The following is a 9,935-nucleotide window of genomic DNA, read 5'->3' as shown; positions in this document are numbered from 1 at the left end:
TACATACATATACACATACGCACACGCACACACACACACACATATATATATATGTATTTATGTATGTATATATATATACATATTTCACTGAATGCTCGAAATGAGGAGTAGATGGACAGCCGACAACTGATGAAGGGTCTTTGCTCTGTGTTAACCTGTTCTGTTTTCCATTTTTTTCTCTTGTTTACGTATTTCAATTTATTGGTACCGTTGGTGACACCCTGTACCCATATACGCATGTGTGTGTGTATATATATATATATAATATAATATTATTTATTATTATTATTATTATTAGTTGTAGTAGTAGTAGTATATATACACATTTACATATATATATATATATATATATATATATATATAACATACATGCATAAATACAAACATATATATATGAATATATATATATATACAAACATATATAATACATACATACATACATACCATACATATATATATATATATATTATATATAGATTATATATATATAATATATATATATCTATATATATATATATATATATAGTATTCCCAAACATGAAAACAGAAAGAGAAAACACAACAACGCAAGGACGTGGAACAAATATTGTATTATTGGACGCTCAGGAAGGAAGGGAAGAAGGAGGGTTTGACGTTTCGAGCGGAGCTCTTCGTCAGAAACATAGGAAAAGGAAAGATCCAGAGAAGGGAAGACGGAGTAAAAAAAATCGCCAACGGTACACACGCGGTCACATTCCACAGATAGGATTCAGAGATTCTTCGTATGGACGATGCTTAATAGTGTTCGGAAGACTTGAACTTTCCGATGTGTTTGCAAGGCATCAGCTCTGCAAGGTAAGGAATGCTATGATAGGGATCAAGTTGGGCGGGTACAAAGGCAATTAGGCGAATAAACCAATTAGACTCTCCAAATATATTTAATATGTTATATCTAATATAATTAATATATTTAAAGTGTCTAATTTGTTTGTTCGCATAATTGCCTCTCTATATATAATATCTATGTTCCGGGTTCAGTCCCACTGCATGGCATCTTGGGCAAGTGTCTTCTACTATAGCCTCGGGCCGACCGACGTCTTGTGAATGAATTTGGCAGACGGAAACTGAAAGAAGCCCGTCGTATATATATATATGTGTGTGTCCTCCCAACATTGCTTGACAACCGATGCTGGTGTGTTTACGTCCCCGTAACTTAGCGTTTCGGCAAAAGAAACCGATAGAATAAGTACTAGGCTTATAAAGAATAAGTCCTGGGGTCGATTTGCTCGACTAAACACGGTGCTCCAGCCTGGCCGCAGTCAAAAATGACTGACACAAGTAAAAGAATAAAATAATATGTATAAGTATGAATGCATACTTGCATGTATATATGTATATATATATATAATATATATATATATATATATATAAATAACTCCGAATGATCCGTCCTTGTTTTCCTTTTTTTATTTCCCCTAACTGTCTGGATATTTTGCGTTCTTATCCCATTTTGGTATTATATATATATATACACACACACACACCACACACAATATATATATATATATATATATATATATATATCTATATATATACACACACACACACGTATTGCGAGCGCTCGCACTCGTGTGTGTGTGGTGTAATATATATATTATATATGGTTATCCCAAAAGTTCGTAGAAAGTTTTGGAAAATAATGGTCTTTATTTTGAGAATAATTTTTGTTGTTTTTGTTAGTATTTGGCGAGTAAAAATTCAATTTTCGCAAGTGTTTACGAACTTTTGGGACAACCTAATATATATATATATATATATATGGCCTGCTCGCTTAGCCAGATGGGTGGCGTCATTTGGAGGCTAAAAACAATGCAAAGCGCATTGTGACCAGCGATGTGTAGCAGCATCTGATAGCCTGGTCGGTCACGGTGATATATATATATTATATATATATATATATCTATATATATATATATATATATATATAGAGAGAGAGAGAGAGAGAGAGAGAAATGTATAGAGAGAAAAGAGAATGAGAATTGAGAGTAAAAAACGTCTATAATTGAATCGTGTGGGTAAGAGTAAAATGTCTTCGTGACAAGAGCGTTAATTAAATCGTGACGGCAAAGAGGAAAAGCGATCCCTATCAAATTTACACTAATTCCATGTAATGTTATACCAAACACATATATTGTTTTCCAATATTAATTTCCAATATTAATTTCAAATCTAACGTAGTTAGATTTGTTTATTTATTTGTGGATTTACTTAAGTCATTGAAGTGTGTCCATGATAGGTTTTATTACTAGTGTTGCTTAATATGCATGGCTAAAATTGCTGTTCCTTTTCAGATAGCATAAGAAAAAGATAATTAAAATTCATTAAAATGACAGATCTATCAGGCTTTCAAAGAGGTCAAATTGTTGGTGCTCGTATGGCAGGCGCTAGCGTAAAGAAAGCAACCGAAATGTTTGGTGTATCAAGAAGTATTGACTCGAAAGAAATGGCAGACTTTGAGATAGGGAAAAACCTCCTCGTCGAGACAAAACTCCAGAAGAAAACCAAAACTTTCAGATAGGGACCGTCGGACTCTTACGCGAATTGTTAGAAAGGATCACAAAAGTACAGCTCCCAAAATTACTGCAGTGCTTAATGACCACCTCGAGAACCCAGTTTCCATAAAAACTGTTTGCCGGAAGCTGCACACAGCCGGATTTCAAGGGAAGGCTGCAATCAGAAAACCATTACTTTCAAAAACAAACTTTGCAAAGCGTTTAGAGTGGAGTTAAAAACTTACAGAATTGGTCCCTAGAGCAATGGAAGAATGTTATTTTCTCGGACGAGTCATCCTTTACCTTATTTTCGACCACCGGCCGAGTATACGTGTAGAGGCAGCCAAAAGAAGCATTTGGTCCAGACTGCTTTCTTCTAACTATTAAACATGGAGGAGGATCTGTGATGATCTAGGGGGCTATATCTTGGAATTCAGCCGTCCAATGGTTTCCCATCACGGCAGAATCAATAGTCAGACTAAGCATTTTATCTAATCAAATTCATGCCATGGTTGCGGAACTGTTTCCGGAGGGAAACGCAATCATTCATCATGATAATGCCCCAATTCATACAGCTAAAGTTGTTACTGAATGGCACGAGGAACATTCTAGAGAAGTTGAACATCTTGGTTGATAACTTTGTGGGTGTTTACCAAGTCCATCGCTTATCAACCATCGTACAAACAATAACTCTGAGCACCTTTTCAAACTCCACCCATCTAACACCCGTGGACATATTTACAAAGTAAGAAAACAGCACAGCTCCCATGACTTCAGGAAACATTTTTTCAAGCTGAGAGTTGCTGAAGCGTGGAACAAACTGCCGGCATCAGTTGTTAGTTGTCGGAGCACTGCATCCTTCAAAACTTCCATGCTTCCTGAGATTCGCCAACACTACACCTGATTTTTTCCCCTCCATACACACACAAGCATGTATCTGACTCATACATTGTTCGCTTTCCAGACATTTCTACATTACTGCATGTACTTTATATGCACTGTCTGACAAGTTGTGGTGCACCTGAGCACTGTATACAATAATTTCATTATTATTATTATTTATTTTATATCTTATCTGGCCACCACAGTCCTGAACTTTTCCAAGTGTTATAATTTGTCCTGTACTTTTCCAGATTTATAATCTTAAGAATATTATTTCTCTTGCTCGCATTTTCCCATGTAATATAAATATGCATGCATATCCACATCAGGGATGCTACTAATGGATTTTTCCACCCAGATCTGTTTTTTTTTTTTTTTTTTTTAGCAATGATGCCTTTATAGGTTTTAATTTCCAAATTTACATTAAATATGGGTTTTAAAGTTAGTTTTGGCTGCAAACTTAACTTTTAAAGAGAATCCAGTGTCATACTCTTTGTATGATTTAGAAAGGATCACAAAAGTACACCTCCCAAAATTAGCGCAGTGCTTAATGATCACCTCGAGAATCCAGTTTCCACAAAAACTGTTTGCCGGAAGCTGCACAAAGTCGGATTTCAAAGGAAGGCTGCAATCAGAAAACCATTACTTTCAAAAACAAACTTTGCAAAGCGTTTAGAGTGGAGTAAAAACCCACAGAATTGGTCCCTAGAGCAATGGAAGAATGTTTTTTTCTTATATATTATTTTTGTTATTTTAATAAGTTTGTTAATAAATCTAATTTTAACTGTATCTAATAAATCCACGAATATGCAAAAAATCACGTTTTCGAAATGTACGAAAGTTGCCCCTCATCTAATACCTTGTAGACTTTCTATATATCATCCACAATCGTCTCACGTAATGAATTTATCGATACAAATATTGTATGTGATGGAATTGCCGATCGAGCGCGTTCATTATTTGTTTATAATTGTATCATACCGGGCAGCTACAAGCAAGCTGCAATGCGTTGGTGGCCGTTTGTACAATTGTCTGAAATTCTGACACCACCAGTTGACAGCTTGACTGTGTTGGTGGTGTACGCTTCGATTGTTACTCGTGGTTTAATGTTTGTTTAACAACATTTCGAGTGAGTGTTTTTGTTTTGTAAACTCTTTGCGAAATAATGGCAGACAATAGTGTGTCAAAAAAGAGGAAGTGGTACACCCAAAATTTCAAGAAGTCGTTGTTACACATTCATATGTATGTGTTTGCATATGCCAAACCACATCCCCACTCTTGGCACTATTTTGTTAGTGAACAGTACAACTGTGTGTAAAGTATATAATGTATTACTACGCTGAATGTCGTCGTCCGTGTATCACGTAATGAAAATAAACACGTAAACATAACAATGGTTTTCAATTGGTTATCTTTCCCATTAGAACTCAAACACACACACATAACATGGTGGCAGCGGTAAATAATTAAACGGAAACAATGCCTTTACAAAAAATCTGAACTACACATAACAGTCGTGGTTGGAGGATGCTGAGCTTAAAGATTGGTTAGGGCAAGATGATACAAATCCTGACACCTGCTACTGCGTTTGTTGCAACGTTGTATTAAAAAGTGTTAACAAATCAATGCTGTTAGCTCATAAAAACACTGCCAAACACAAGAAAGCTTTTGATTGTGCGAAATCTACTATTAAATTAAATTTATTTATTGTTAAAAAAAACAGATGATACATTAAATGAAAAAGTAGCTATGGCAGACTTGCTACTAACAGGTCATGTTGCTGAACATCACGTACAATATAAATTACTTACTCTTACTCTTTTACTTGTTTCAGTCATTTGACTGCGGCCATGCTGGAGCACCGCCTTTAGTTGAGGAAATCAACCCCAGGACTTATTCTTTGTAAGCCTAGTACTTACTCTATCGGTCTCTTTTGCCGAACCGCTAAGTAACGGGGACGTAAACACACCACCAATAGTTGTCAAGCGATGTTGGGGGAACAAACACAGACACACACATACATATTTATATATATATACATATATACGACAGGCTTCTTTCAGTGTCCGTCTACCAAATCCACTCACAAGGCATTGGTCGGCCCGAGGCTATAGAAGAAGACACTTGCCCAAGGTGCTACGCAGTGGGACTGAACCCGGAACCATGTGGTTGGTAAGCAAACTACTTACCACACAGCCACTCCTGCACCTTAGTTGAAATTTATAAAAAGGCTTTTTCCGATGGTGAAATAGCTAAAAATCTACAAAAATCAAAACATTAAGCAAGATAGAATTGCACATTATGAATGAAATGAAATCTTGGAAATTCTCAAGAAACAAAAGCTTTCATCATTTCTAGATGAGAGTTCGGACATCTGTAACACAAATCTTAGCAATAGTTGATCGTTTTTTTTTTTTAACGAACAATCGCTTAATGTCAAGGATGCTCTTCTGGATGCAATTGTAATAGAAAATGGTTCGTCTCAGGGTTTGTATGATGCTGACAAGTCTACGCTTACAAAAGAAGATGTATCTAGCAGCAACATACTTGGATTTGCCAGCGATAATTACTCAACAATGATAGGTAACATGAGCGGGTTTCAAAAGTTATTCTGAAACAATATTCCGACTATTTACAATAGGCTGTGTTTTCTATTCGTTTGCACGGTGAGGCTGTACGAGTCACCCCCACCCGCATCCCACAAAAAAAAAAAAAAAAAAACCGTGCTTTCGGATTTTTTTTTTTTCTTTCTCATCGGATTCCTAGGTTTTCGATGACGGAGATTCCGAATATGCAAAAAATCACGTTTTCGAAATTTCGAATTCCTTCTCCCACCCGCCCAGTTTTTTTAATTTGTAACTTTTTTGAATTTTTTTTTTTTTTTTTTTCAATCTACGTGGAAAAATACGTGCACAACAATCTCTACAGCTCACTGAAAATGAACGGCTGAGTGGCGAGGGGTGTGTGATTTAAATTTGGAGTTTTTCATATAATATTTGAAATTAATTAATGTTTTGTTTGCCATATTGTTACTCTCCGTATTTTTCCCCGTAGACTGAAAAAAAAATATTTGAAAAAAGTTTAAAATTAAGGCAGGGGTGGGAAGTGTGAATTAAAATTTTTGAAAACGTGATTTTTTTTTTGCATATTCGGAATCTCCGTCATCGAAAACCTAGGAATCTGCTGAAGAAAAAGAAAATTCCGGAAGCTCGGTTTCATAAAGGACTTAATTTCTTTCTTTTCTCGAAGTAGCAAACGTCAAAATGACTTCAATATGATAGTGTTGTTGGCACAAAAGAAAACAAAATTCCAAAGCTTTCGCAAACAAGATCGTTGTCACGTGAAAATGTGATTAACATTATAACAGAACCGTGGGATACTCCTTGTACTTTATTTTCAGTCAGAAGCTAAAGCAGAAAAAGTGGACGGAGCAAAAAGGATCTCTGAAACAATGATTAACAAAGGGACGAAGCACATGGAACACTTTCGACTGCAACTGTATCCAGTGAATATAAAAGTATCCTTAGTTGCTTTATAAAAGAGGATGTTTTAACTGTATCTAAATTATTAGATATTGATATCAATAGCACAACAAATCACAAAGATGAACAAAACCCCATCGTTGGTCACTCAGCTAGATACAAAACCGATTGCAAATTTTTTTTAATAGAATCATGCTCTTTCCTCTCGATGAAGCTGGAGTATTTGGCCTCTTAGAAATACTTGATCCAAAAGTAGCGTACGATCTCATTAACTCTCCTCAGTCGATAATTCCCTTTCCAGCAAACACACTTGATGAACTAGACGATGAGTAGAGATTATTTCGGCAATATTCAGAAACTCGAGTCTATGTTTATCATAAGTTGAAGACGGGGAGGATGGCTTCTCTTTGCAAATACTGATAGGGCACAGAAAGTGTGTCTATTAGCCAGCGGAGGAGGTATCCTCCTGGGGCTACAAACTACAGTAGCATCCACCTTAGGGGTAGCCATATTTAAATGGCAAAATATACGTCGTAAAAATATTCCTGTTTCCTCAAAAAGCATCCCTGAATTCTGGTATTCCATACGCAATCTTAAAGACGGATTTGACCACTCTAAATTTGAGAGGCTGTCACAATTCATGACTAATTTATCAGTGTGCGTGAAGCGCATATTTTCCTAAGTACCTCATTCATCAGCGTGCGTGAAGCGCATATTTTCCCAAGTAAATTGCACAAGGTTCACTAATAGGTTGAAGGCCGAAACAATCACCAATCGTCGCCTGCTGAACAAGCAATTACAAAAAAGGGTGAGTCATGCATTTCTTGGGAGCTGAATGCTATACTTATCAAAGATGCAGTGGATAGGTCTTGCCATCGTAGATATACGAGTAGACTGAACTTCAAAAATGAAGAAAATGAGTCTAGCACCATTGAAGGAGTGAATGAAGATGTGGATGTGTATGAAATTGACAATTAGTTGCCATATGATATAAAGTATTAAATTCTGTATTCATTTTGTCATGTAACCATATTTTATCATTGAATTATCAATTATATACCTATTTTCTAACATCGAGCTTTTCTGCAGCAAATAATCTGGGTGTTTTATTTTTTGAGGAGTGGCAACCCTGATTCACATGTATGTAATTGTGATATGGTATGTTGTTTTTCTTATTCAGTGTAGCGTGAGAGAAAAACAGGAAGAATAGATTTCAAAAGTTGGAGAGAGAAAAACATGGGGTGGGGGGAGTGAGTGAGGGCATGATAAGGAGATTCAACCAGGAAGATATACTCATTTACTTGTTTCAGTCATCTGACTGTGGTCATGCTGGAGCAACACCTTTAGTCGAGGAAATCGACCCCAGGACTTATTCTATCGGTCTCTTTTGCCGAACTGCTAAGTTTCGGGGACGTAAACACACCAGCATCGGTTGTCAAGCGATGTTGGGGGGGGGGTACAAACACAACACACACATATATATATACGACGGGATTCTTTCAGTTTCCATCTACCAAATCCACTCACAAGGCTTTGGTCGGCCCGAGGCTATAGTAGGAGACACTTGCCCAAGGTGCCATGCAGTGGGACTGAACCCGGAACCATGTGGTTGGTAAACAAGCTACTTAACACAGAGCCACTCCAATACCTATATGAGTAAAATATTTTTGTCTATGAAGGACTTTTACTAAAATGTTATCTCAAAGAATGACAAAGAAATCCTTGCTAACATTAAGCAAACCTATACAACGTTACACTTTGAATAAACATACTCGGTTATATTTGTTTATCCATTTGTATATTTACGTGTTTAGCTTACTTCGCTACAGCCATATTCAAGCACAACTTTTTTTTTTATTTATCTTTCACTTAGATCAGACAGTAGACTTGTGGCCATGCTGGGGCACCACCTTGAAAAATTTATACTTGAACGAATCAACTCCGGTACCTTTTTATTCCCTTTAAAGTCTAGTACTTATTCTATCGTCCGTTTTGTCAAACGGCCAGGTTACACGGACGTAAAAACACCAACACTGGTTGTCAAGCGGTGATGGTGGGGGGACAAACACAGACACAAATATATCCCACTTGAGGATTTTCTATGCACTGGGAGTTGCATCTGATGTTATTGCATTGTCCCACGCTAAGAAGGGAGCAGTGCATGTTGAAGATGAAACAATGTCGTGGTAATATAAATTTTTATGTCGGTACATTCCGTCTTCCTTTTTTATCTTTAATATATAGGCGCAGGAGTGGCTGTGTGGTAAGTAGCTTGCTAACCAACCACATGGTTCCGGTTCAGTCCCACTGCGGGCATCTTGGGCAAGTGTCTTCTGCTATAGCCCGGGGCCGACCAATGCTTGTGAGGGATTTGTAGACGGAAACTAAAAGAAGCCTGTCGTATATATATGTGTGGTATGTGTTTGTCCCCCCTAATATTGCTTGACAACCGATGCTGGTGTGTTTATGTCCCCGTCACTTAGCAGTTCGGAAAAAGGGACCGATAGAGTAAGTACTGGGCTTACAAAGAATAAGTCCCGGGGTCGAGTTGCTCGATTAAAGGCGGTGCTCCAGCATGGCCGCAGTCAAATGACTGAAACAAGTAAAAGAGAGAGTATATTAAAGATATATGGGTTGGACCAGAGCTGCACCTGATTTAGCAAGGTTTCTACAGTTGGATACCTTTATGTAGCACCACCTGAGGGACTGGTCTTAACACTTTTGCTGTGACACACATATTTCTTTGTTCGGATTGTTTTAGTTTGAACGGCAGTTTTTTCTAGCGGTGTAATATGAAATTGTCACCCATAATTATGACCCTAGAATCGATCTATAGCATTTCAATCTCTTTTAGGGTTAGGGGTGGGGGAAGGGTATCTTTTTTTCTTCACAAATGTAAATAAACCCAATCTGTTTCTTAAATGAGGGACATATTCATACGGCACAGAATGCTTTTTAACCATATAGACGTCACTGATTGGTTGAAATTGCAGAAAAAAAAACAACAAATATCTTACAAACTATAGAATTTTCTCAATAA

The sequence above is a fragment of the Octopus sinensis genome, linkage group LG21 (genome assembly GCF_006345805.1).
Source record: "Octopus sinensis linkage group LG21, ASM634580v1, whole genome shotgun sequence".
In the NCBI taxonomy this organism is placed as follows: Eukaryota; Metazoa; Mollusca; class Cephalopoda; order Octopoda; family Octopodidae; genus Octopus; species Octopus sinensis.
The sequence above is the reverse complement of the archived record's forward strand: the minus strand, read 5'-3'. Positions refer to the sequence as shown.